Source organism: Engystomops pustulosus, chromosome 6, assembly GCF_040894005.1.
Source record: "Engystomops pustulosus chromosome 6, aEngPut4.maternal, whole genome shotgun sequence".
Lineage (NCBI taxonomy): Eukaryota > Metazoa > Chordata > Amphibia > Anura > Leptodactylidae > Engystomops > Engystomops pustulosus.
This window is the reverse complement of record NC_092416.1, coordinates 154,946,116-154,972,879: the sequence shown is the minus strand read 5'-3', so window position 1 is coordinate 154,972,879 and position 26,764 is coordinate 154,946,116. Positions and strand designations below refer to the sequence as shown.

At 43.6% G+C, this 26,764-nt stretch overlaps 2 long non-coding RNA genes and 3 other non-coding genes across 5 annotated transcripts; 1 reads left to right on the top strand and 4 right to left on the bottom strand.

The window, feature by feature from the left end:
- Positions 1 to 425: 425 nt before the first annotated feature.
- On the bottom strand, positions 426 to 7,415 carry LOC140064754 (uncharacterized). The gene is made up of 9 exons (XR_011847804.1): positions 7,401 to 7,415; positions 7,235 to 7,311; positions 5,657 to 7,145; positions 4,557 to 4,613; positions 2,907 to 2,968; positions 2,669 to 2,719; positions 2,111 to 2,134; positions 1,730 to 1,792; positions 426 to 730 (listed from the first exon to the last, which is right to left on the bottom strand). It is a non-coding gene; the product is annotated as an uncharacterized lncRNA (long non-coding RNA).
- On the bottom strand, positions 1,863 to 1,937 carry LOC140066587 (small nucleolar RNA SNORD49). The gene has a single exon (XR_011848427.1). It is a non-coding gene; the product is annotated as a small nucleolar RNA SNORD49 (small nucleolar RNA).
- LOC140066609 (small nucleolar RNA SNORD65) lies at positions 2,249 to 2,319 on the bottom strand. Its single transcript, XR_011848448.1, has one exon. It is a non-coding gene; the product is annotated as a small nucleolar RNA SNORD65 (small nucleolar RNA).
- Positions 2,792 to 2,863, bottom strand: LOC140066607 (small nucleolar RNA SNORD65). The gene has a single exon (XR_011848446.1). It is a non-coding gene; the product is annotated as a small nucleolar RNA SNORD65 (small nucleolar RNA).
- Positions 7,416 to 18,095: 10,680 nt separating the features above from the next.
- LOC140066140 (uncharacterized) lies at positions 18,096 to 24,978 on the top strand. Its single transcript, XR_011848129.1, has 3 exons — positions 18,096 to 18,476; positions 23,822 to 23,885; positions 24,148 to 24,978. It is a non-coding gene; the product is annotated as an uncharacterized lncRNA (long non-coding RNA).
- Positions 24,979 to 26,764: the final 1,786 nt, after the last annotated feature.

The following is a 26,764-nucleotide window of genomic DNA, read 5'->3' as shown; positions in this document are numbered from 1 at the left end:
ATTCTGGAGTGGGTAGGTACTGAGTAGACTGATTCCTGTGATATTAGATTCTGTGCTGACAATTTGCTTAGATTATCAGGGTGCAAGGTTTATCTACACTTTAGCTTCCCTTCTACCAACATCTGACGGAAAAAAATTACAGCTCAAAGATTAGCTCTACAAGGTAGGATGCTACACCACAGCTACACAGAATCAGCTCTGCTAACCCTTTTCCCTGCTGTAAATATCTTCTCTGTAGCTTGTAGAGCAAATCTGCACACTTCTTGCAGGCAGTATCTGAGCTCTTGTGACGGAGGTCATCTTGAATTAAATTTGTGGGAATACCCCTCAAGCAAATGCTGTTTGCATCCTCTAGTACTTTCCATAGAAAGTCTATGGCATAAATACAATTCAAGTTTGCATTGTCTAAAAGAATTACAGCAAGGTTTATGTTGAAACAAGTTGTTTTATTAATCCAGCCTTCAGGTCACCTATAATCAAATTTTCCCAAACAAGTTGTAATCACATGTACTGGGCATCCAAAGTCTCCATGTATCACACTGACAACGTTATACAAGTATGCAAACACCTGATCTATTGCAATTCTATGGAAATTTTTTACATTTCCTTTGCACAAATCTAACACGCAGGTTTAACAAAGTTGTTCAGGTGGAAATATTGGGCCATCAGGATTCATCTTTTCTGCTTGTAGACCATCTACTTCATATGGACACTGCCAAGAAATTCTCTTCTAGGAGGAAAAAAAAAAGTTGTGTTAATCAAATGATAGATAATGTTCTATTGCTGATACATCCCTATGAAGGTGTTGTCTTAGAGCCACTTTTAAAAGGTGGATGGACTGTCAGCCTAGCAAGGATGATTTAAAGGGAACCCATGGCCACATTTTTCACAATTACTAGCTCATGACAGCTTTCTAGGTAAAATGGGTTTATAATTTTACATGGTATCCAGGGATATTTATAGTCAAGAGGGATCATAGTCTCAGGCCAAATCCAGCAACATCATGTGACAAGGATGACATCTCAGGTCCTTTGGCCTCCAAATGTTAGCAAACTGTACCCCATGCATATTTATGATCAGCCTGCATGGAGAGGAGGAATTGAAGTTTGCTGTCCATGTAGGTTGATCAACTAAATGCATGGGGTACAGTGTGCAAATGCTAGGATTGTTAGATGCTGGAGGGAAACTATTTTTATCTAAAAGCAGGGTGCCAGTTAATAGGGCTTTATGCAAACCTGCCACTAGCTGCATTTGTAAGACAGGTGGTGACAGGTTCCTTTTCACCTTCTAAACTCTAAATTTTGCATCTGCTCATGTGATCTACCACTAAACAGAAGTGTCGAATGACAGATATTAGTCGGCACAATGCTATGTTTGTGCTAACTGAGGGAAATGTTTTATAAGATTTCACAAGGGCAAACATCTGGTCTGAACCATGAACATTGTGGCTGCATTTAAAAATGAACCTTAAGGGTTATAGTTGTTGGATCAGTGTTTGTGAACATATTCACATGTTGAGGCAGGCCATGTGCCAAGTCTGAGATACTTAGCGCTTCTCAGGGCAGTTTCTTAAACCAGGAGAGGCAGTTTGACCGTATGAACTTCAATTCTATATAAAACAAGTGTGTGGAGGCCTCAGTAGTAAATGTGTCTCCATGTATAACATGTCAGACAGGGATAACAAGCATCACAGGCTCTCCACACAGCAGTATACAATCTATATGCTTACCTGATCATCCACACAACTTCTTGCTATATCCAAATGACATCAAGGAAGCCAAGTGTAAGGCACCTAAAAGGCAAATATAATGCATCAGAGAGGCAGCAGATGAAGATTCATCCTCTGGAAAGATTACTGTGACAGTCAGAACTGGAACAAAACCTCGTCAGCTTTCGCATCAGACGGCACTTCCTATAATCCTGGTCTCATCATGTGTCACCAATGGGGATCTGGGGCAATGTAACCATTATAACATGCAATGTCTGCCAGTGGACTGCTCCAGCAGAAAACTGAAGGATGTACAGTCATGGGCTCCAGTGTCCACCACTGCTCTACTTTAGGGTATGACTAGCGGCTGTACATTAGGTAAAGCATTAGGCTAGTACTTACCATAGTACAGGATCAGCATCACACCTGGAATACAAAAAAGTTCAGTTAGATTTGTAACATAGGACAAGTGTAAAACTGTATATACTATACAATCCAGGACTATGGTAAATGCATACATCTCATAAGGTCATCTAGAGCGCTCAGATTAACCTACATCACCACCTACAATCTGCCGGTAATTCCAGCTTTTAGGGTTGGCATCATCACTGCGCAAACCAAGACCAGAACACACTTCATCTAGGACACTATATATATGTTAACTAGTATCCTTTAAATGTGGGCACCATGAAAGGATTCTTTAGGATAAGGAGCTCAGCAATGCCAATACCAGTTATCCCTCCTGAAAATGAAAGGATAGCAAAAATCTACCAAGACGCATGTCAGGATGGGAAAGAATTGCAGATGTGTCCCGAGAACTATGGTCCAGTCACTGGGCATCCAAGTAGAACTGGGTCACAATTACCACTGTAAAATCGCATGAATCCCAAATAATGGGTTCTGTATTACATCTATAGTATTGCCATGCTGGCAGCAGAGATTTCTCAGCAATGCACTTACCTTACTAGTCATTGGTGTCACTGTCCTTTGTCCAGAGTGCAGATGCCATGCCTAGAAAATACAAAAGCATGATGAATACACTGCACATCCCCTCCATATCATCCAACATGACATTCATAATGTGCTCAGAGACCTGTGTCACCACCAACAATCTGTCGGTAATTCCAGCTATTTTACAGGTTAATCTCATCATTGCCATCGATAAGCAGCAGTCACAAACAACACTCCAGATTCTTACCTCTGGCAGCATTAGGATAAGCTTGGGTTATCCTGGAGTCATCCCACAATGCATTGCAGCGCCTGTAAAAGAAACAAGAATCAGACATGTCCAAATATTGGAGAGCATGGAGAAGCCTCAGTTTGTACTGTGTCCCTCATTAGTTCAGACAGGGATAACAAAGCATCATCGGCTTCTCATACACAGAGGGTAAGGAAAAATCACTCAGAAGTCCTACAAACAGAGCTAAAAATATTGTAGAGTGTGGTAAACAATGCATAGCCAAAGACTCACTTAACCTTTAGAGCAGTGGTGGCAAACCTATGGCATGGGTGCCAGAGGTGGCACTCAGAGCCCTTTCTGTGGGCACCCAGCACAGAATTTACCACCTCCAGTCCAAGACTGCCCAGGGTGCCCCCCACTCAGTGCTATTTTAAAGTGACACCTACTTGGCTGCCAGGACTACAAAAGGAGCTAGAAATTGTGGACAGAGATGGATTATCGTTGGAGCTACAGTTTCCTCTTCAGGGGACCCTGGAGAAAGGCTACAATCCAAATGGCTCCTGCTTTCTTTTGTATTGGCGTCCTAAGGACGCCAATACGATTAAAACTTGTGATACAGCAGAGATCAATAGGGTACCGCTCAAATTGTCATGTTGGCACTTTGCGACAGTGGGTTTTGGTTGTAGTTTGGGCACTATCTAAAAGCTTCGCCATCACTGCTTTGGAAGGAACATATTCTATAGGCTATATTAACTTGACACTACAGGATACGTGATCCAAAAATAATCAGCGGGGACCACAACTGCTGTGACAACTACTGATCACAAGAGCCTAAACAATCAGAATACAGAGCGTGTTCTTACAACTGTGGGAAACAGCCTGGACATGCATCCTCAGCAATCTCCACACACTAAAGGTGCATCCACGTGTTTAGTTTTTTGAAGTCTGAACCAGGAGTGGAGTGAAAACACAGGAGTGGCAGCTTCTCTCAATGATCTGTTCTCACCTGTTCAAAAACTGCATTTGAAAAACTGAATGTTTGAATAGACCCCTAGTGTAAACGGGACCCTAGTGTGCAGATAGTTGGGGTCCAGCACTCAGACCCTCAATGATAAGCTGGTTATCCAACCAACCTGTAGATAAGCGATATCTTGCAAAGTTGGCACAACCACTGAAAAAGTTAATAGGAACAAATATGGAGTACCCCTACAGCCCAGGAGATATCAGCCATGAGACTTAGAACAAATGCTAAGCAGCACTCTCCCTTCCCATAGGGACATGCTGCATCATGGACACCAGTACATGTGTTGGGTAGGGAGGAAGGTTGTAGGAGCCATTGGTATATTTATGTTGGATTCACACGACCGGTGCCCGCCGTAGCGTAGCACGCTGCTCACCCCCGCCCCTCTCCATAGGGATATATGGCGCTCGGCGCCATATGCCCTGAAAAAAGTAGGACATGTCCTATTTTTTTCACGGGGTACGGAGCAGTACGGTGCCGCATAGCGCTCGCGCAGGGCTCAGTGTGCCCTTTGCCGTCTATGGGGGACGTATATCAGCCGTATATACGTCCTCCTTGCGGTAGTGTGAATGCAGCCTTACACGAAGAAACTCAAGCCCAATACAAGAGAATAGATCAGATCCAATACAATTTCCACAGGAACTCACCTGCTTGAGTGTCAGCCAACATCCAAACCCTCCATGATCGGCATCTGCACCAGAGGCCTGGAATAGCAAAGATACAAGTTACTAGAAATCTAAACCTGCACCAGGAAGGTTTCCCATCAGACGTTGTCACACTTAAAGGGGATGACGGATCTAACCAAGTAATTCCCAGGATAAAGAACAGCTTGCCAATTAGGTCAGGTCATCATACCTACAAATGGATAGCACAGCTGCCAGGAGCTCAAATCCAAGGGTGGGACATTCACTTATTAACCTACCACTCCATGCATTAGGGCAGTGATGGCGAACCTTTTAGAGCCTGAATGCCCAAACTTCAACCAAAAGCCACTTATTTATTGCAAAGTGCCAGCACAGCAATTTAAGCAGTAATTTATTTCTCCTTGTTCTTTAACAACTTTCAATCGTTCAGTCTTCTTAGGACACCAACGCAGTTGAAAGGAGGAGGGCAAATTCGCCTATCATTGTAGGAAGATTCTGTAGGAAGATTCTTTGAGTCCTGTCTGGTGAACTTCATGCTGGGGTGATGGACTGGGTGCCCACAGAGAGGGCTCCGAGTGCCGCCTCTGGCACCAGTGCCATAGGTTCGCCACCACTGCATTAGGGGGTACAGCAAACCAACCTAGAGGACTGAAGATCCCACTTAAAAAAAGACTACCATAGCTTGTTGCTGTGAATAACCCTATAATAACTCAACTTTGGGTCTCAAGATTGTAAAGTCCATATATACAAGGCAAAAAAAATAAAAGACTTGGGGCAGCCCCAGCTCTAGCCATGTTCCCCCATATACAACCCTAACATTCCAAAAATCCAATGATCAGATTGTGCCACTCACAGACCGATCAGATGTACTCCAGCCCCATATCCCCCTGCAATTACTAGGCTACAGCTCCTCTTCCCATAGCATGCTGGGAGTTGTACTCCAGGACCAACAGGAGACACGTGTAGGACCGGTATTATACATACACCCCAGCGCCATGTAACCACAGGAGAGCTACAAACATCTAATACAAAGGTTACCTGAGCTTACCCCTGAGCCCACCGCCACCCGGCTACAGAGGATGGCATCGGATTACAACACCTACCTCTCTCCTTCTGCCGCTGCCATGATAGAGACCTAAGCAAGACGCAAAGCGAGCTTTTATACCACGCAAATCACTGCAACAGTTATCGCGATACCACCAGGAGCCTGTCGGGAAATGTAGTTCCTAAGGCCTCTGGCGCATGCCCACTTCAGTTACCGACCTCGACGATTAATTACCGTTCTTATAGATAAAGAAACAAACTTCAGTCCTTCTACCTTATAATCTGTTGATCAAAATGTAGAAAAAACTTAACCGTTTTACGTTTGTACAATCTACATACATGTAATGCTGCAGTGTGACCACTCAGTGGCGCTATTTAGCTATTTATGTCCCATGCACAGTGTTGGCCCAGAAAGATTTAGGAGAATTGTAAAGGTGTCGTAAAGTTGCCCGTAGCAACTAATCATAGGACAGTTTTTAGAATGTTTTACCAAATTTCACCCACCTGACACCATTGAATTGTCATGAAGATGGTTGAAACCCCACAGCATGGACTATAATGACACAGATTTAAAAGTGTTACAGAATATGATGACGCAATATTCACAAAGATTATTGATGTATCTTTATTAAACAGGGCTTTGAAAAATACTGGGAAAACTACAGCAAATCCCATTTTCGGCATGAATCCTCCACTGAATGATGGAAATTCAGGAGCAGAGGCCTCCTGCATGGATGTACACTTCCATGGGTAGGTCAGTCCACTCAAATGTTCCCCCAATTTACTCACAATCCACCTAGGTCTTTTTATGTAACCACGTTGTCACCACTGTAGGGGGTGTGATGTGGACAATGTCACCTTCATCATTTCCATTCCAGTACGGTATATTGCTGTAAACTGCAATACCTGACATGACCACTATATAATATATGGCGTATATGGCCTACAGAAAGACAGCCAAAAAGGTGGGGGGCTACAGAAAGGGAAGCATAAGGTTGGGTCTATGGAAAGGGGGGCATAAAGTGGAATCTACAGAGAGGGAGGAATAAGGTGGGAGATACAGAAAGGTAGGCATTTGGTGGAGGGCCTACAGAAATAGAGTCAAAAGGTGGGGGGCTACAGAAAGAGAGGCATAAGGTGGGAGCTACCGAAAGGGGACAAAAGTTTAGGGGTCTATAGAAAGAGAGCCAAAATGTGGGGGCTACAGAAAGGGAGGCATAAGGTGGGTGGGTACTAAAAGGAGGAAATTTTAAGTGCAGGCCAACAACAAAGTGGGAGTATTATGTGTGGGAAGGGGGGATACTAAAATTGGGGAATGTTATAGGGTGGCCAAAGAAAAGGGTGAATTATAAATAGATGCCACAAAAAGAAGCATCTTAGGGGGATGGGTTATGGCACTAAATAAATACTGATGAAGGGGCAACTGTACACGGTGGTGGCAGGCAGATTAGTACACTACAATGTACAGTGAAGGGGGGGGGGGGGGAAGCATAGCCCCTACATGGGAGGCAGATGCAGTTCCCACACAGCAGCATCTTCGTCAGACTCCTGCGGATAAAATATCCGGAGATTAGGTTGTCAGTAGCAACAGAAAGGACAATATACACAAAGCAACGTGAAATGCTACCAAGTGGCACCTGTATAAGGGAGGTTGGCATGCAGAGGGATCTTGCTGGTGGCATGATGGTACATTAGGGGCCTCAATGCTGAAGCGCTGATATGGAGAGATAATGAGATTTCAGGCTTTGCATATTGCTGGGCCATTAAGCAGACAGTTAATTAGAAATTAAATGGAAGATTAACCTCCTATCTAGAGATAAAGGCATCATCAAGTCCTGCATCTGTAACATGGTGTACGTCCTCCTCACCGCTGTGATATCTCTCCCCAGCCCGTTATTAATGGTAATGGATATCCCAGTGCCGGCGCTGACTTCCTCCATCGCTAGTTTGTTTGTGAAGAGTAACTTGGAATTTGTAGCAGTTTGGGTTTGGCTGCTGGACGGCTGCCATGCCCTTGAGAAATCCTTCTCTAGAACACTATGATGCCATCCCCCTGATATCTGGGCCTTAGGGTGTAATTTTCCAATAATAAATAATTTTTACTACTAAACATAGAGAAGACGTAAGCGAGCAGAGTAACACTGGAAGCCTGTCCAAACAATGCGGCACCAGCACATAGTACAAGACGTTGATGTTATGGTGGCTATTAGCCGGGCGCACACTTGGTGGTAGTGTCGCATCATGAAATACACCAGGACTGCGCCAAATAGATCCCCCTGAGTCCTTAGGGCATGTGCATATGGCATATTTTGGTAAATTTTCCTAATCAAATTTTTTTTAAAAATCCTCTTTTCTGCCACGTATACAGACGACTTGGGTGTATTGACATCATACTTGTGCCCTACTTGCTGGCAAAGATTGTGGGTCTTCTATCAATACCAGGGCGGTTTGGGAGGCCAACCCAGGTCCAAGGCTGCTAGAAGACCACCCAAAACACCTACCAAGTGTGTTACTGACCTATAGAGATAATAAAGAGAGGGGTGGGAGAGATAGGGTGGGTAAATGATACATTTTTGATGAATTGTCCATAAAAGTTGATGTAAAGAAATTGTGTACATATGTATATACAGTATATCCTATATTTTGTATTTTCCTCAAAATAAAGCTAAAAAAGGATGAAAAATCAGGTAGATTTATTCCTTGGCCATGGAATAGACCAGTGATTTTCAACCAGTGTGCCGTGGCACACTAGTGTGCCGCGACACATGGTCGGGTGTGCCGCGGGGAAAGTTCCCCAAACTATGGTGCCCCCTGTGTTTTGTTTCCCGGCAATGTGCAGCGATGCGCAGTCTCGGCTTCTTACAATTTAGGAGACGTGTACAATAACACATGCGCAAGCTTTGAACCTCGTGCGACAAAATGACGTCTCCGAGGCCAGCGCATCATCCTGAGAGCGGAGAGACTCTCGCATTTGCCCACTGCCAAGGTAATGCCCACCAATAATGCTGACTATATGAGCTTTTACCTGAGTATATGAACTGTTGGCAGAATACTCAGCATATGGGCTGGTACTTTTAGCAGTATACTGCATATAACAATGAGAAATGTAAAATGAGAAATACTATAGTCATGTCTTTCCACCATTCCTGCCAGGATATCCCTTTTGTGTTTATCGAAACAGGCCCAGGTTTCACACTGAGTGAGTAAAATAAATTTAGAATCTATATTATTAACTATATGTATAATATGACTGTTTTAGTATCATTTTGGGCTATTTTGGTTGGTGGTGTGCCCCAGGATTTTCTATAAAAAGTATAAAAAGTGTGCCGCGGCTCAAAAAAGGTTGAAAATCACTGGAATAGACCACCTGATTTTTCACCTTGAAACACTAATATCATCTTAAAAAAAATAAAAACAGAACAGTAGGTGTTTTGGGGACCTAATGTTCCACAAAAGGAAATGTGTTACAGCGTTAACAAAACGCATCCATTTTTGACCAGTTTTAACGGACTGCTTAAAAACGGCCCAAAAACCAGTTCAAAACGCCACGTGTGCCGCCGGCCTTAGGTTGTTGGCTTAAAAACTCTATGAGCATGGCTTTCACACAGCAAACTAACAAAATGCTTTCACCTTCTGTATGGTTCAGACTAAAGATTGTTAGAGGGACACAAGGAAATATGGGGTATATGCTTGAATATGCTCAAATGAAAAAAAAAAACACAATGGGGCTTACTTACTAAGAGTCCGCAGCGTCACTTTCCTCGGATTATCCAATATTTTCTGGTTTTGACGGCTTTGACAGGTATTTAATGTCGCATGCGATCAAATTTTGGCGCAGCTACACTTACTGTACACGCACCAGGAAGAAGAAGGTGAACTCTGTTGGACCTGAGCAGGGAAGCGACACAAGTAGGATATCGGGCGAACAATCTTAGTGAATTGGCACAGTGCATTATCATCAGACAATGCACTTTCGGTGAACGACGCGGACAGGATAAGTAAATGTGCCCCAATGTGAATGTAGCGTAAATGGAAAACACTAATCCTGACTAGTTGTACATCTAAGCTTCAGGCCTTGTTCACTAAAATCAGTGATGTCTGTCCATGTTTAGTCCAAAAAAATCCATGAACAGACACTGACCCATTACATCAGGTATGGACACCTTCAGAACATGACTGTATTACTACATTGTTATTGCTTTCCCTGGCCAAAATATCCATGGATGGAAGAATTGAGCAAACTGAATGTCATCAGACAGTGGGGACACCATGGTGACACCGATATGTTGATATGTTCTTGAGCTATTGTGATAGAGTCTGACGTACACTGAGGTGTTGGGCTAAAGTGGCGAATGCTGACAACATCCTATAAGGGTTAATAGTGTCAGGTAAATGACACAAGACATCTACACTACATCTAGACAACCCATTTACACAAGCAAGAATCAGTTTGGATAATCTCTAGTAAATGTACAAGTTTAGAATACAAAAGCGAAGAAGAAGAAGAACCCGCCCCTATTCGGCCCCCATATTATACCCCCAATTCTGTTATTCCATTTTGTTCATCTCGGGTCATCAGCCCTTCATAGGGCAATAACAGTGTGCGTGTCTACCATGGAGCCTGGAAAAAGGCGGAGGTCCTACCCCAGAGGGAATCATGGAAAATATGAATGATGCTGATAAGTTTTTGGCTTTGTTAAGAAGACAATGAGCCACAGGTTTGGCACAGACAAATGATTCAGTCTCCCTAGAGGGCAACACATTCGACTAACTCTGCTGATCTAACATCTTTAGATCCCAGAAATAATAGGTGGAGCAGGAGCTCAGACTACAGGGCATCCACAATGGAGGAAAGTGTCATATCTCAACGCGTGCTTTAAATGAGTCTGGATAAATGGGGCAGATGTTGAATCACTTTAATGCGTCAATACAGTGAAAATTATCTTCCAGGCTATAATATCACATTTTGAATGATCCCCTTCTGATGAAATGATCAAAGGAATCAACTACATTCAATGGAGGAATCCAACAATGAGTGTTCCATCTCACTGCAGCACCCCCGCAGGGCAAATAAAGCATTACACCTTTTCAATTAAATCAAAAGTCCATACAATGCATAGACAGAGTCCAAATCCTCCTCAGGTAATAACTATTAGGCCTAAGGGTCCTAAATTAGAACCTGTCACCAGCTTGTCCCAACTAAACTACATGCCCGCTCAGGTAGGTTATGAAATATCCTTTCAGGTATTTGCTCTTTTATGGGAAATCTCTCCCTTTTACCTGTGAAAAAATGTCCTTCAAAGTCATGTGAAAAAGAGTCTGAAAAGAGTCATTTGTTGCCTGAGATGAGTCACTTTCAAAAGCTGGAGAGGAAATGTCACTTCAGAAGCCCCTATTTTCTATTTTAGATTGTGTCGTATATGAAGTCATATTAAAATAAGAATCTCATCCTTCAGATCACTTTAAGTTTGTGGTTCTGTAGACAGAACAGAATTGGAGATACAGGCAAATATAGAAATAGTAGGAAATGTGAGCTAAGGATAAGGATTTCTGGATAAGAAATCCAGTTGTGGCCTTTATCTGTTGCTCTGGTTCTGTAACTCATAGAACCACAAGCCTGATGTGATCTGAAAGATGAGATTCATATCTTTAATATGGCACCAAAATCAGATTGAAGTTAGGGAGTCTGTAGTGACTCTTGTCTCCAGCTTCTAAGAGTGACTCATCTCAGGCTACACTTGACACTTCTCTGCTCGTCTTCACATGACTTTGGAGGATATTTTTTTTAATATATATATAAATGGGGAATATTTTACATAAAAGATGGATTCTATATAGGTCATTTCATACTCTACCTGAGGGGGCTAGTAGTTTATTGTGGTAAAATATGGTGACAGGTTCCCTTTAGCTGTACATTTCTTTTTATGTAATTTTGAAGCTATTAGGGTGTTTCTTTTATTAGGACCAGGTTATCAGCTTTTATTATATGCAGGTATCAACAGCAAAAAGACACAACCCTTATTCATATTATTGGGGGGTGGGGGTTACAGGGTTTGGAATCCCATTGATCAGCAAGATATAATATCTGCAATGTAATGGTAATAGATGTTTGCAGTCATTTGCCCCAGGATGTCTGCACTGCCCCCTCCACCCTTTTGGCTGAGATTTCCTGCCATGCCGGGGGCACAATGTATATTTTATGCACAGTGATCACAAATAGACTTTTTGGATTGATCTTCTGCTTCAGTGCTGAAATGTCCTGTCTGAAATTGAGCAGCCCAGTGTGTGACTGTCAAGTAGGAAGGACCTTTTTCACCTGATGTGATTGATATGACAGGTCAGTACTGTGTTGTTGTAAACTCTCCATCTGAGAACATTCTGCATCCAAAAAACAAAAGCTGTAACTAATATGCATCAAGGGAGCGCACCAGACTTGTGGCTAGACTTTTCTTGACTTTTTTGGATAGATGAAAAGGACAATTTGTCAACTTTTTCCTGATTCAAATTATAACTGGAAAATCCCTTTAATGGAAAGAGACGCAGCCTGATAGTGGCTTATCTACAAGGAACAAAAGGATCAGGCAGTTAAATTCCAACATGGCCGATCCCTATCCTTCTTAACATCTGCAGAGAGTTGGGAGGTCCCATGCACAATAGATGATATTGTGTACAGTTTTGGATACCAGTGTATATAAAGGACAAAGTTGAACTAAAATCAGGGCAGAAAGCAACCAAGATTATTAGGGCGATGGGGGATTATAATACATGAAATAGATTACTGAAGTTGGGGTTATTTAGTTTAGAAAAAAAGCGGCTAAGGGGAAACCTTAATTAAAATGTACAAATATCTGAACAGGCAGTACGAGGATCTCTCCAAAGATCTTTTTATACTTAGGCCTGTGGCCAGGAGAAGGGAGCATCCTCTACACCTAGAGGAGCGGCGATTTTACCATCAACATAGACAGGAGGCATCCTCTACACCTAGAGGAGAGGAGGATCTACCATGACTATAGACAAGGGACATCCTATACACCTGGAGGAGAGGAGGTACTACCATCACCATAGACAGGGGGCATCCTCTACAACTAGAGAAGAGGAGGTTCTACCATCACCATAGACAGGGGGCATCCTCTACACCTAGAGGAGAGGAGGTTCTATCATCACCATAGACAGGGGGCCTCCTCTACACCTAGAGGAGAGGAGGATCTACCATCACCATAGACAAGGGGCATCCTCTACACCTAGAGGAGAGGTGGTTCTACCATCGCCATAGACAGGAGGCATCCTCTACACCTAGAGGAGAGGAGGTTCTACCATCACCATAGACAGGGGACATCCTCTACACCTAGAGGAGAGGAGGTTCTACCATGACCATAGACAGTGGGTATCCTCTACACCTAGAGGAGAGGGGGTTCTATCATCACCATAGACAGGGGGCATCCTCTACACCTAGAGGAGAGGCAGTCATACCATCACCATAGACAGTGGGTATCCTCTACACCTAGAGGAGAGGGGGTTCTACCATCACCATAGACAGGGGGTATCCTCTACACCAGTGGTGGCGAACCTATGGCACGGGTGCCAGAGGTGGCACTCAGAGTCCTCTCTTTGGGCACCAAGGCCATCACCCAGAACAAAGGTCTCCATTCAGGACTCAAGACCTGAATCAAGTAGGTGTGGACTGAGCTTGATTATCATTGTAGCCCTTTCTCTGTACCTGTGATTCATCCTGTTAAGGGGACTTTAGAGGGAAACTACAATAATAATATGAATTTCTCCTTCTTTCTCCTGTATTAGTGTCCTCAGGGGGTCAATACGTTTGAAACCTATTACTTTAAATTGACATTTGGCCCGTTGTGAAAAATAAGTGGCTTTGGCTTGTAGTTTCGGCACTCGATACATAAAAGGTCCGCCATCACTGCTCTACACCTAGAGGAGAGGTGGTTCTACCATCACCATAGACAGGAGACATCCTCCACACCTAGAGGAGAGGCGGTTCTACCATCACCATAGACAAGGGACATCCTCTACACCTAGAGGAGAGGCGGTTCTACCATCACCATAGACAGGGGCATCCTCTACACCTAGAGGAGAGGTGATTTTACCATCACCATAGACAGGGGACATCCTCTACACCTAGAGGAGAGGAAGTTCTACCATCACCATAGACAGGGGGCATCCTCTACACCTAGAGGAGAGGTGATTTTACCATCACCATAGACAGGAGGCATCCTCTACACCTAGAGGAGAGGTGGTTCTACCATCACCATAGACAGGAGGCATCCTCTACACCTAGAGGAGAGGAGGATCTACCATCACCATAGACAAGGGGCATCCTCTACACCTAGAGGAGAGATGGTTCTACCATCACCATAGACAGGGGACATCCTCTACACCTAGAGGAGAGGGAGTTATAGCATCACCATAGACAGGGGGCATCCTCTACACCTAGAGGAGAGGCGGTTCTACCATCACCATAGACAGGAGGCATCCTCTACACCTAGAGGAGAGATGGTTCTACCATCACTATAGACATGGGGCATCCTCTACAACTAGAGGAGAGGAGGATCTACCATCACCATAGACAAGGGACATCCTCTACACCTAGAGGAGAGGCGGTTCTACCATCACCATAGACAGGAGGCATCCTCTACACCTAGAGGAGAGGAGGATCTACCATCACCATAGACAAGGAACATCCTTTACACCTAGAGGAGAGGCGGTTCTATCATCACCATAGACAGGGGGCATCCTCTACACCTAGAGGAGAGGCGGTTCTACCATCACCATAGACAGGGGCCATCCTCTACATCTAGAGGAGATGAGGTTCTATCATCACCATAGACAGGGGGCATCCTCTACACCTAGAGGAGAGGTGGTTCTACCATCACTATAGACAGGGGGCATCCTCTACACCTAGAGAAGAGGAGGTTCTACCATCACCATAGACAAGGGACATCCTCTACACCTAGAGGAGAAGCTGTTCTACCTTCACTATAGACAACGGGCATCCTCTACATCTAGAGGAGAGGAGGTTCTACCATCACCATAGACAAGGGACATCCTCTACACCTAGAGGAGAAGCTGTTCTACCTTCACTATAGACAAGGGGCATCCTCTACGCCTAGAGGAGAGGATGTTCTATGATCACCATAGACAGGGGGCATCCTCTACACCTAGAGGAGAGGAGGTTATACCATCACCATAGACAGGGGGCATCCTCTACACCTAAAGGAGAGGAGGTTCTACCATCACCATAGACAGGGGGCATCCTCTACACCTAGAGGAGAGGAGGTTCTGCCATCAGCATAGACAGGGGGCATCCTCTACACCTAGAGGAGAGGCTGTTCTACCTTCACTATAGACAGGGGGCATCCTCTACAACTGGAGGAGAGGTGGTTCTACCTTCACTATAGACAGGGGGAATCCTCTAGACCTAGAGGAGAGGACGTTGTACCACTATAAAAAGGGGCATCCTCTACTTCTGGAGGAGAGTTGGTTCTGCCATCACCATATACAGGGGGTATCCTCTACATCTAGAGGAGATTTGTTCTGTCAACACCATAGACAGGGGGCATCCTCTATGCCCAGAGGACATTGCTTCTGCCATCACCATAGACAGCGGGCATCTTCTATGTCTAAAGGGGAGACGGTTCTACCATCACCATAGACAGGGTGTTTCCTCTACACCTAGAGGAGAGGTGGTTCTACCTTCACTATAGACAGGGTGCATCTTCTACACAAAGAGGAGAGATGGTTCTGCCATCACCATAGACAGGGGGTATCCTCTATGCATAGAGAAGAGAAGGTTCTGCCATCACCATAGACAGGGGCATCTTCTACGCCTATAGGATCAGTGATGGTACAATTACCATAGACAGGGGGCATCCTCTACACCTAGTGTAGAGGCGGTTCTACTATCACCATAGACAGGAGGCATCCTCTACGTCTAAAAGGGAAACAGTTCTACCATCGCCATAGACAGGGGGCGTCCTCTACATCTATAGAAGATTGGTTCTACCATCGCCATAGACTGGGGGCATTCTCTACATCTAGAGGAGATTGCTTCTGCCATCACCATAGACAGGGGGCATCCTCTACATCTAGAGGCGATTAGTTCTTCCATCAACACAAACTGGGGGCATCCTCTACACCTAGAGGAGAGGAGGTTCTACCATCACCATAGACTGGGGGCATTCTCTACGTTTAGAAGAGATTGCTTCTGCCATCACTATAGACAGGGGGCATCCTCTATGTCTAAAGGGAAGGCGTTTCTACCATCACCATAGACGTGGATTTTTTACTGTAAGAGCAGTGAGACTATGGAACTCTCTGCCTCAGGAGGTTGTTATGGCAGATTTTAGATCATTGTTGGGCAAACCAGCTCATTTTGTCACCATTGGACAATCATTTTATAAATATGAGATCCTCCTAAGTATCCCTCAAAGGCAAATTTGTTAATTATTGTGTTCAAATTTTTTTAAGATTGTTCTCTGAAAGACAGGCCACTACTAGAGGTTGGTACAGCAGATATGTTCCCCCCTCTCCATTCAAAAGAAATTTGCATTGGTCAAGCTGAACATGAATGTACGTGAGAACAAGGCAAGATAACAGTTGATGTAATGCAGATTTGGTTGACCGTCGTCTAATGTTTGTGGCCAGCTAAAATGTGTTTCCTGCTGGCACATGACTGGTGAGACCAGTCAGTCAAATTTTGTTCATTCATCACTGTGGTAAATGATTGGAGTTGTCCAATGACACGCGTAGGAAGTCATCACTCTCGGATTGGCAGGAAGAGACAGGAAGTTGTAGTGAACGGATTACCACTGCTGGATCGGAGAAACAAGATAGAAACAAATAAGATTTTATTCTTCTGATCAACAAACGTTGTTCTTCAATCTCCAAACCTCTGAGACCTGATTTACCCTTTGAAGTGAATGGGTCAGTGAGATAAATGAGCCCCATATCGGCACATTCACATGAATATACAGTAGTCAAATTGGCTTTTTATGAGTTTTATTTTACCTTTCACAAAATTAAGTAATCTAGTGCTATGAAACCCAAGATTTGATTAGCTATAGCAGTCACATGACCATAGTGTCCCATAATCAGTGCAATTACAAATCTCAGTGGGGTTTCACTACTCCACTTGACGTCCCAGCCTTTCCATATATTTTTCTAACAATGATTATCTCAATGGCCATGATTAAACTCATATATTAGAATCACATATTAGTCACGCAACAAGTTCCTATTTCCTAATAGCAACTATGACTTCTAAGTGGTGTTTGCAGCTCCGAGATCATTATCACATTTTGGCCGGAGGTCCTAAATATTTCTAGTTACGTCCCCGTTGCCAAGCATTTATCTTGGACAAGAATTTGATTGAATTGGTTTCAGACAGTTGTTTAAAATAATTTTTGTTGGCAATTGATATAATCTTAAGAAATAAACCATGAGGATGTTTTTTTTTCTCTGCCAAAGGGTGTTTATTAGGAAAATATTGAACGGTCTGGGGTCACTTACTAATTGTAAAAACATGTTTGTCCTTTTCAGAACAGGATATTATAATGGACTGAAAAGGACACACATGTAATAGTTTACATTTCCCCCAACTTAGCGTAAACAGAAAACAATACAGTGGGGCAGATTTACTTACCCGGTCTGTTCGCGATCCAGCGGCGCGTTCTCTGTGCTGGATTCGGGTCCGGCTGGGATTCATCAAGGCAGTTCCTCCAACGTCCACCAGGTGGCGCTGCTGCGCTGAAGTTCCCTGATATGCACTGAAGTTCACGATCCTATCCTGGATGAAGGGGAGTGCAAGCTCCGTGACACAATTTCCTTTTTTAAAGGCGGCGGTTTTTCCGAATCCGTCAGGTTTTCGTTCGGCCACGCCCCCCAATTTCCGTCGCGTGCATGCCGGTGCCGATGCGCCACAATCCGATCGTGTGCGCCAAAATCCCGGGGCAATTCAGGTACAATCGGCGCAAATCGGAAATATTCGGGTAACACGTCGGGAAAACGTGAATCGGGCCCTTAGTAAATTACCCCCATTGTCATACCATACAATATCCTAACCTCACGGATTATTTTTCAGTTTTTGCTGTCAATTCAGTATCCTGGTTATAGATTTTACTAAAAGAGTTATGGTTTTGTGCCTATTTGCCTAGAGCTTTCTGACTCAATTTTATTAACCCAAATTCTGACATTTTTTTTAATATAATGATTTTGGGCCATTACCAAATGGCATAAATATCTTATAAAAGTTTTAACAATCAAGCTAGTTAAAGGGGTTAGTCACCTTGAAGGAAAGTTTAACAGACTAAGAAGATGACCCAAATAGGGTCAGTTGTATTATACTTACCCTATTAAACCTTTTGGAAAGCCACCTGGAAGCCCCGAGTGCATCGGGTCACCTGATCCCATTGGCCTGCAGATTTCGTGACTTCCAGTGACGTCTTGTGTCCTGCTGGCTTCTGGGGGACAGAGGGGACTGTGGAGTCATTACTGTCTGTACGCCCCTCTCTCAAAACTACTGCCCTAAGAATGGATGGAAGGGTGTGCAGATGTCATAGGGTAGAGGTTATGACAGAAGGGTACGCCGACAATAATGACTACACAGCTCCATCATCTGCTGGAAGCCATAAGAGACGGGACAGGAAGTCCCAAAATCTGCAGGCTGATGGTCACATGACCTGCCGCTCTCAGAGTCACCAGGCAGGTCCAAGGAAGGTTTAACTGGATATATATGATATGGTTTACCATGCAGATAGCAATAATTGTATAGCCCCCTCCAACCACTGGAATCCAACAGGAAACAGAATGTAACAGGAATCCTGAATGCTGCTGGCCGGCACCCGGCCCTCCCTGCGGCTTCTGGTAAGGTTTAACAGGTTAAATATGACATAGTGACCTATATGGGTCGACCACTTACCCCTGTTAAATTTTCCTAAAGTTGGCCAACCTCTTTGAGAAGTCTTTGTTTGTGGGAGTGACTTACATTCTTGTATTCTTGAGACTTTTCTATGATTTCTTTTATTTGATGGAGAAAATCTTAGTTTTATTTTATAGATTTTTTAATTTATTTAATCTCAGATATGATGCACTTATCTATTGAAGGACATATGGTGGGTTCAGGTAAAGTTGCCTTCATCAGGCCCTCAGCTTCTATGACAACTCATTGACACCCTGTGATAGTAGCACAAAGGGATGATGAGGCCACTTACACTTTTTGGAATCCATTAGATGTCATAGTCAATACTGACCACCAAATCTAAGGGGATAAAAACTGACAATGGATAATAGAGCTTGTATGTCGTACATTGTGCTTCAGGAAGAGGGTAAAGGAATTGTCAAGTTTGGTTGATTACCTTAAGGATTGTATCATATATCATATTTTAATGTTTCTTAATAATGTGAGGATATATTTTACAGAATTTTGTTAATCATTTTTATATTCTGTTGTTTAGTAATGTAATAGCCCTAAGGCTACATTCACACTAACGTATGGGGGACGTATATACGGCCGACGTATATACGGCCGATATACGTCCCCCATACACTTCTATGGGCGCACGGCGCCCTACGGGAGCGGTACGGTGCAGCACACGTGCGGCACCGTACCGTTCCGTACCCGGGAAAAAGATAGGACCTGTCCTATCTTTTCCCGTAATACGGCGCCGTGCGCCATAGGTTGCTATGGAGAGGGGCGGGGGTGAGCTGCGCTCACCTCCTCCTCCTCTCCCCGTACACTGCCGTTGCCCGCTACGGTACGGTACGGGCGGGCAACGGCAGTGTGAATATAGCCTTAGTCTGTATAGCGAGCGGTGGTGGCAGTGTATATGTATGGATATGTACGGATAAATATCTATACCTGCAGAACCTACATGGCTTGAATTTCTTAGAGATGTTAAAGGAAATCTGCCATTTGATGCATTATGAAGCAAACATACCTTTATAATGCTGTAGCTACACTGATACAGGATCATATCTTGTTTAATCCCTGAATTGAGTGGTTTTGATGAAAAAACTATTATAAAATTATGATAATGTGGCTCTGTCGTTCCTATGGTTTCCCCAGCGCTTCTCCCCTTACCCTAATTATGCACTACTTCAGAGAATTATGTAATCACCGTGTTGTCCCTGACAGGCAGAAGTAATCAATCGCTGCACCATCCCCCAGCTGTTGTGAATGTGTCATCCAGCTCAGGTTGATAAGTCCTGTCTGGACAGTTCAGAAAGCTCTGTGTGTAATTTGTTTATGTCGGCACCCAGCTTTCCAAATTTTATAATTGTTTTTTGAGCAAAACCATTTGAATCGGGGATTAAACAATATGGGGGTCATTTACTAAGGGCCCGATTCGCGTTTTCCCGACGTGTTACCAGAATATTTCTGATTTGCGCCGATTGTACCTGAATTGCCCCGGGATTTTGGCGCACGCGATCGGATTGTGGCGCATCGGCGCTGGCATGCATGCGACGGAAATCGGGGGGCGCGGCCGAACTAAAACCCGACGGATTCGGAAAAACCGCCGCATTTAAGAAAAAAAATGTGTTGCGAAAATTACACTTACCTTCACCAGGTATAGGCCGGTGAATTTCAGGGCATTCCAGCGCGCCTTCGGGGAACTTCAGCGCAGCAGCGCCACCTGGTGGACGGGCGGAGGAACTACCTTAGTGAAGCCCGGCCGGACCCGAATCCACCGCAGAGAACGCGCTGCTGGATCGCGAACAGACCGGGTAAGTAAATCTGCCCCTATATGTCTCTGCCTCAGTGTAGTTACAGCAATTTCAAGGTATATTGGGTTCATAATGCATAAAAACAAATGGTAGATTTCCATTTTTAGACTTCCCTCCAGTAAAGGAGTTTACCAGCAATGTGATGATTTATACTTCTGTCCATACATGTGTGTGGGTGAGTTACTCATACATAATATAGCTGATAAAATATATCTCACCAAATAGATGGAATAATTACAAAAGGTTCAAGTCAGGAAAAGAATGTATGATTTTTGCAGCTCTGACTTACATTCCCACTTTCATTATCCATCAAAATGGAAAACCCTCTTAATGGAAGTCTACCATTTCCCCCAAGTGTTATAATATGCTGGCAATATGCTGTATAATATTAAAAAAAAATTAATTGTTATTTCTGTCCATTATATAGTTTCTGAGAAATTCCCAATTAAATCCATATGCTAATGAGTCAGATGGTGCACCCAGGGCTTGTCCTTAGCACCCAGAGAACTGCTATCCATGCCTCGAGTTCTAGATTCTTCATCAAATAAGAGAGAGATTTGCCTTGTGGGAAGCATGAGGCGACACTGGAAGAAGAGGTAAGTGTTTCAGGTGTGTATAGCAGTGCTATGAGTTCTTAGGACGTGCCCCGGTGGCGCCAACGGCCTTATTAGCATACGGAATAAACTGGGAAATCTTGGATTCGCGTTTTCCCGACGTGTTACCCGAATATTTCCGATTTGCGCCGATTTCCTCTGAATTGCCCTGGGATTTTGGCGCACGCGATCGGATTGTGGCGCATCGGCGCTGGCATGCACACGACGGAAATCGGGGGGCGTGGCCGAATGAAAACCCGACGGATTCGGAAAAACCGCCGTATTTTTAAAAACAAATCTGTTGCGGAGCTTGCACTTACCTTCACTCAGCCCGGCTGGGTGAACTCCAGCGCGTTCCGATGCTTTTCAGCGCAGCAGCGCCACCTGGTGGACGGCGGAGGAACTGCCTTAATAAATCCCGACCGGACCCGAATCCAGCGCAGAGAACGCGCCACTGGATCGCGAATGGACCGGGTAAGTAAATCTGCCCCATTGCCTTCAAAATCAAATTCTAACGCTTGGTGGAGGTGGTCGACTCCCTTTAAACAGGATTTTTTACCATCTTTCCAACAGTTTACCTCCTTTAACAGGTGCCGCTTCCCTTTGAATTTTTTTTTATGTAGACCTCATCATTTCCAAAATCTTATTTTCCTTTCATATCCCATGTTTTTTTTCCACATCAATTCATGGAATGACCAAATGAGAAATCGTTTTCTTATCAATACCGCCCCGCCTACCAATTCCTTTAACTCCTTTCAAAATAAAATCAAAACCTTTCATGAACGTAAAGAATTGTGATCAGCATCCAAGTTCTACATTAGAAATCCCTTCGTTCCAGTTAACACAGCATGGACGCTCTTGAAGTGGAAATCGCAACGCTTTGAAAGCAGAAATGCAAGTGAGGTTTTCACTTTTTTGATTACTGAGGCAGGAACGAGTACAGAGACTTAGTGAAAACCTGCGTACTAGCAGATTGCTTTTTCTTATCCCAACATTAAAGGGAATGTCTACTATGTTGTTTTTTTTTTTTATCTAAATATGTTTGCATTATAATAATATAATAACGTTACATTTCTTTTCATCCAGAGATCCGATCCCCTATATACAAATAAATTTATAGATACATTCTTTATGAATTAGAGAAATGTATGAATCTACTGAATGGGTGTATCTCTAGATACTCAATATCCACCTGTAAACTGAATGTAAAAAAGCTAACGGGAGCAGATGAGTGACGTGAAAAACCCGGTCTGCCTTATTTACTATAATCTCCAAAGGAAAACCAGCGGAGACTAAAACTAAAATCTATACTAGTTATAACCTGGTCTACTTGATGGAGACCTCTCCTAAAAAGTCGGAGCCTCTTAGGAAATCCAGTGTACAGTGCACCAACAGAGGGTAATTCAAAATGTCAGTCTTAAAGGAAACCTACCACCACGGATCTACCTAATAAGGCAGATCCGGTTGCAGGTTCCTCTAATGTATGGTAGGATAGCCCTTTTTAGGAACACCGAATCTTTTAGAATTTTTAATGGCCCCAATATACATATTTACTAAAGAGGCTACTGTGGCATGGAGTAGCCAAAGCTGAGGCTACTGAGGCCCACCTACCATTTCAGCTTCAGCGCGCAGCTATTAGGAGCTGTGCACACTTGTCCATGCAGCTGGCGGCTGTGTGGTCTCGGCTCCGAAGTCCCAGTAGCCTCTTCCCGGCAGTCTCAGTACCCTCCCCAGGCCCCAGTATCCTCTTACGTTGTGCCTACCAATATATATTCAGCGCACAGCTATGAGGAGCTGTGCACACTTGTCCGTGCAGCCGGCAGCTGCGTGGTCTTGGGTCCGAAGCCCCAGTAGCCTCTTGACGGTAGCCTCAGTAGCCTCTCCAGGCCCCAGTATCCTCTTATGTTATGCCTACCAATATATATTCAGCGCACAGCTATGAGGAGCTGCATGCACTTGTCCGCAAAGCCGAGTTCTGAATATGCCCAGTAGCTCCGGATTCAGAGCCAAGACTGCGCAGCCAGAGGCTACTGGGGCGTGGTTTGGAGTAGCCTCAGCTCCAGCTACTCCACACTCCAGTACCTCTTTAGTAAATTTGCATATAAGGGCCATTAAAAATTCTAACATATTTTGGAGACTAAAGCATTAGCCCTAAAAAGGGCTATCCTACTATAGATTAGGGGAAACTGCCACCGGATCTACCTTAATACCTGATGGATCCGTAGTGGTAGGTTTCCTTTAGTAAATTTTCCCATGGCATCAAACTGCTCCACCACACACTGTCCGCCTGATATATCACCAGCCCAGAGCCTCTAGATATAACTGCTTAGCAGGAGGGGTTTATATACCCCCAATGTAAAAAAAATAAGTGGAATAACCAATAGTGCTGTCTCCTCTGGCCTTATGCAGGACAATTTCCCAAACCTATCCAGATGTTACTTAGGAAGCCTGGTTCTGTCAATAACATTCACTGAAAAGTGAACTCCCTAATGAGTTCTTGTAATTAGATATTCTGTATTTCACTAGTGTTTTCCTTTATGGACCCCAATGACTTTAATGGGAATGTATTTCCTTTTATGAAATTCTCTCCAACTGAAAGTGAATGAATTTCATCCAAAAATGGCTCATAGACTGCATTTAGTTACAATAAAACCCCATTCACGTTGATCAAAGAAAGACCTGGCCATATAACACAAGCAAAGTTGATTTCTGGCCTAAAGGTAACAGTCCTAACCGAAAGGTAAAGGTTGACAGATATAAGGGGTGTATTAATGACTAGGCAAAATAGTCACATTATATAGTTTTCGGAATATATTTGGCGCATGCACTTAGTATACACTGACTCAGTGCTCCCCAAACACCATCAATTGACAGCTTTCTCTCTATGCACAGAAAGCTCCAAACACTGGATCTGACTGCTGGAACCCCCATCGATCAAGAGAATTCCACATGAAAGGTATGATGGCGTGTGGGCTTGGTCACCACTCTATTTACCTGTATGGAACTGCTGGTGAAGTCCAATGTAAGTGAATAGATTAATGGTTGAGCTTGGGCATCACTGCTTTATGGGTATCGTGATAAAGTTATTATTGGGTAAGCCTATTCAATAACAGATAAATCAGTCATTAAACAGCCTTTGGAATAGGACTTATAGGGTTGTATCAAATACAATACATACATGTATGATTCTGACAACTTAGAACTCTTGAAATCCGCAGAATAAAGAGCCCCGAAATCCCTTGACCCATCCTGCCTTTCATTGACTACTATGAGGGTTCTGGATCAGCTTCCTGGACAGCAGAAAAAAGGAAGTCCTTCTGGTACGGAGCAGGTCAAAGAACTTCTGGACATTTCAGATTCATCTGTAGGACTCTTTTGCAATCTGCACAAAAGGAAATCATACTTGTGGCTAGAGGATATACAAGAATCTTCACATCATGAAAAACGACTGTATGTTTTAAGTTTGCCACGTCTATAACATAGCATACCATCATGACCTCATGCAATTCTTCTGTAACTGCCAAGGTGGACACATTACCCTAAGATCCATTAGATGTTGATTTTGTGAATTTGTGTTTTAGGACAATAGAAAAAATCTAACTGCATATATCCGGAAACATTGTTCTTGGATGTGTCCATGATTGGTAATTGGTTCTATGTGTGGAGTGGTTTGATCTATGATGATCTTTGATCAGATTCCTTCTTCCTCTTGGACTGGGGTTTTTTCTATCTTCTCCAGAGATTACTGTATTCCCATTATGCTTAATAAGCAACTCTGAAACTAATGATTCACAACATTCCTTAAATAATGTTAGAAAATGCTAAACCAGTAACATATGTAGAGATATGTAACAGAATGCAGATTCCTAAGCTATGAGGAAAAAAACTATTCCAACATACTGAACCTCCTGTATGACCATAGTGATCTTACACGGTGTAAAATTTTACAATGGGTTGGGATACAGGCAGTCCCTGGGTTCGTACAAGATGGGTTCTGTGGGTTTGTTGAATTTGTATGTAAGTCAGAACTGTATATTTTATAATTGTAACTCCAGATAAAACATTTTTTGTCTCTGCGACAATTGGATTTTAAATTTTTTTCTCATAAGAACCACAATTAGGAATAAAGCTTCATTACATATGCCTTTAATAGCTGTTATAGCTGTTTATTGTAGCCCAAGGCTAAAATACAGTAAATTACCAATATCCAGAGGTCCGTTTGTAACTAGGGGTCGTCTGTAAGTCGGGTGTTCTTAAGTAGGGGACCGCCTGTATTTAGCTATTTAATAACAAACACATACCCTAAGTAAACTGTGATATCTCCAAAAACATAATAATATAATCCTGCTAATTCAGACTGCCCAAATAAAGTTAAGCCACAAACCACCGGGAGCACGGGCCCCTTTAACCCTGAACCGATATTCGCTGTTATAAAAGACACAGAGACTTGTATTAAAGTTGAACATGTGGGTTGACGTGAGGGTCGGCCACAGCTTTATATAGGTTATACCATTTTATAAACATTTCTTATTTTTTTTTATAATATTTTTTGTATTATCTTAAAACATAATTTGTTTTAAACAAACAGGTAAACAAATTTAAATAACAAAAAACAAAGTGCAACAAACCCCTCCCACCTGTATGCCGGCCAGCCAATGGGCATGTAGGCCAAATAACCCAACTAACCGCCAGCTGTGACAATCGTAACGCCGAAAATACCTTTTACAAGGGAGGGCGGGTGGGAAACGCAATCCAGAAAGAGGGTGAGTGACGTCTGCAGCTTCTATTTAAGCTATGCTCACTTCCTGTACCACCCACGACTCAAGCCCGCCCCTAGTCACGTAGCCCCCACCAGCCTGGCATATGCAGGGAAACAGAAAGGAAAGGAAAAACCACCTCAGTCAAAGAGGGCCTATTTCTGTAATTATAACCCCGTTAACCAAGACACCCTTTGTGCAGTCATTAGCCCAACGGCTATACGCCTCCGGGCTTGCAGGGCTGCTCAATGCTACGAGTATAGTAATCATTTATCGTTCTCTGGTCCAAATATGCAGAATTAGTTAAAAAAGCTACCATTACTCATGAATGTTGCATACGGTGGGTGGAGCAGGAAGTCTATGAAGTTTAGCTTCCACCAACAGCTGCAGAGCAGGAAGTGATGTCAGAGAAGGGTGGAGTCGTATGACTAAGTTTTGCAGCTGTACTTATTTTTCTATTTCTGTGTTTTGCATGGTATTGAGAGGATGCTCTTTTTATGCTGTGCGTGTATTTCAAGAAAAACTTAATGGGGCTCATTTATTAAGGGCCCCACGGACCGCACTTTCAGTCGGACATCCCGGCAATTTCCGTTTTGCGCCGCTGGGACAGGGATTTAAAAGGGGTTTTTGGTGCACGTGATCGTATTTTAGTGCAATCGCACTGGCTTCCATGCGACACAAAATGGGGGGGGGGGGGCTGTTGGACGATCCGACGGATTCGGACAAATTGTGGGGTTTAACTTAAAAATTGTGTTGCATGCCATGCACTTACATACACCAGGAGGAAGATGGTGAACTCCGGTGGACCTGAGCGGGGAAGCGACACATGCAGGATTCTTTATGAATCGCGGCAGAGTTCTTCAGCGTCGGACAGTCCGGATCGGGGATCGCGCAGGGACCGGGTAAGTAAATGTGCCCCATTGTCTGTAAAACCCCTTTCAAGAACCCCAGTTACTTAATTTTGCCAGCTGCATTCCTGCTTATTCCGATTGGCTTCTGTGTAATAGCACAAGCCCACCACTTGCTCAGGTCTTTCTATTCCTGTAAGAATAAAACTGATTATTAATACCAGCGGAAT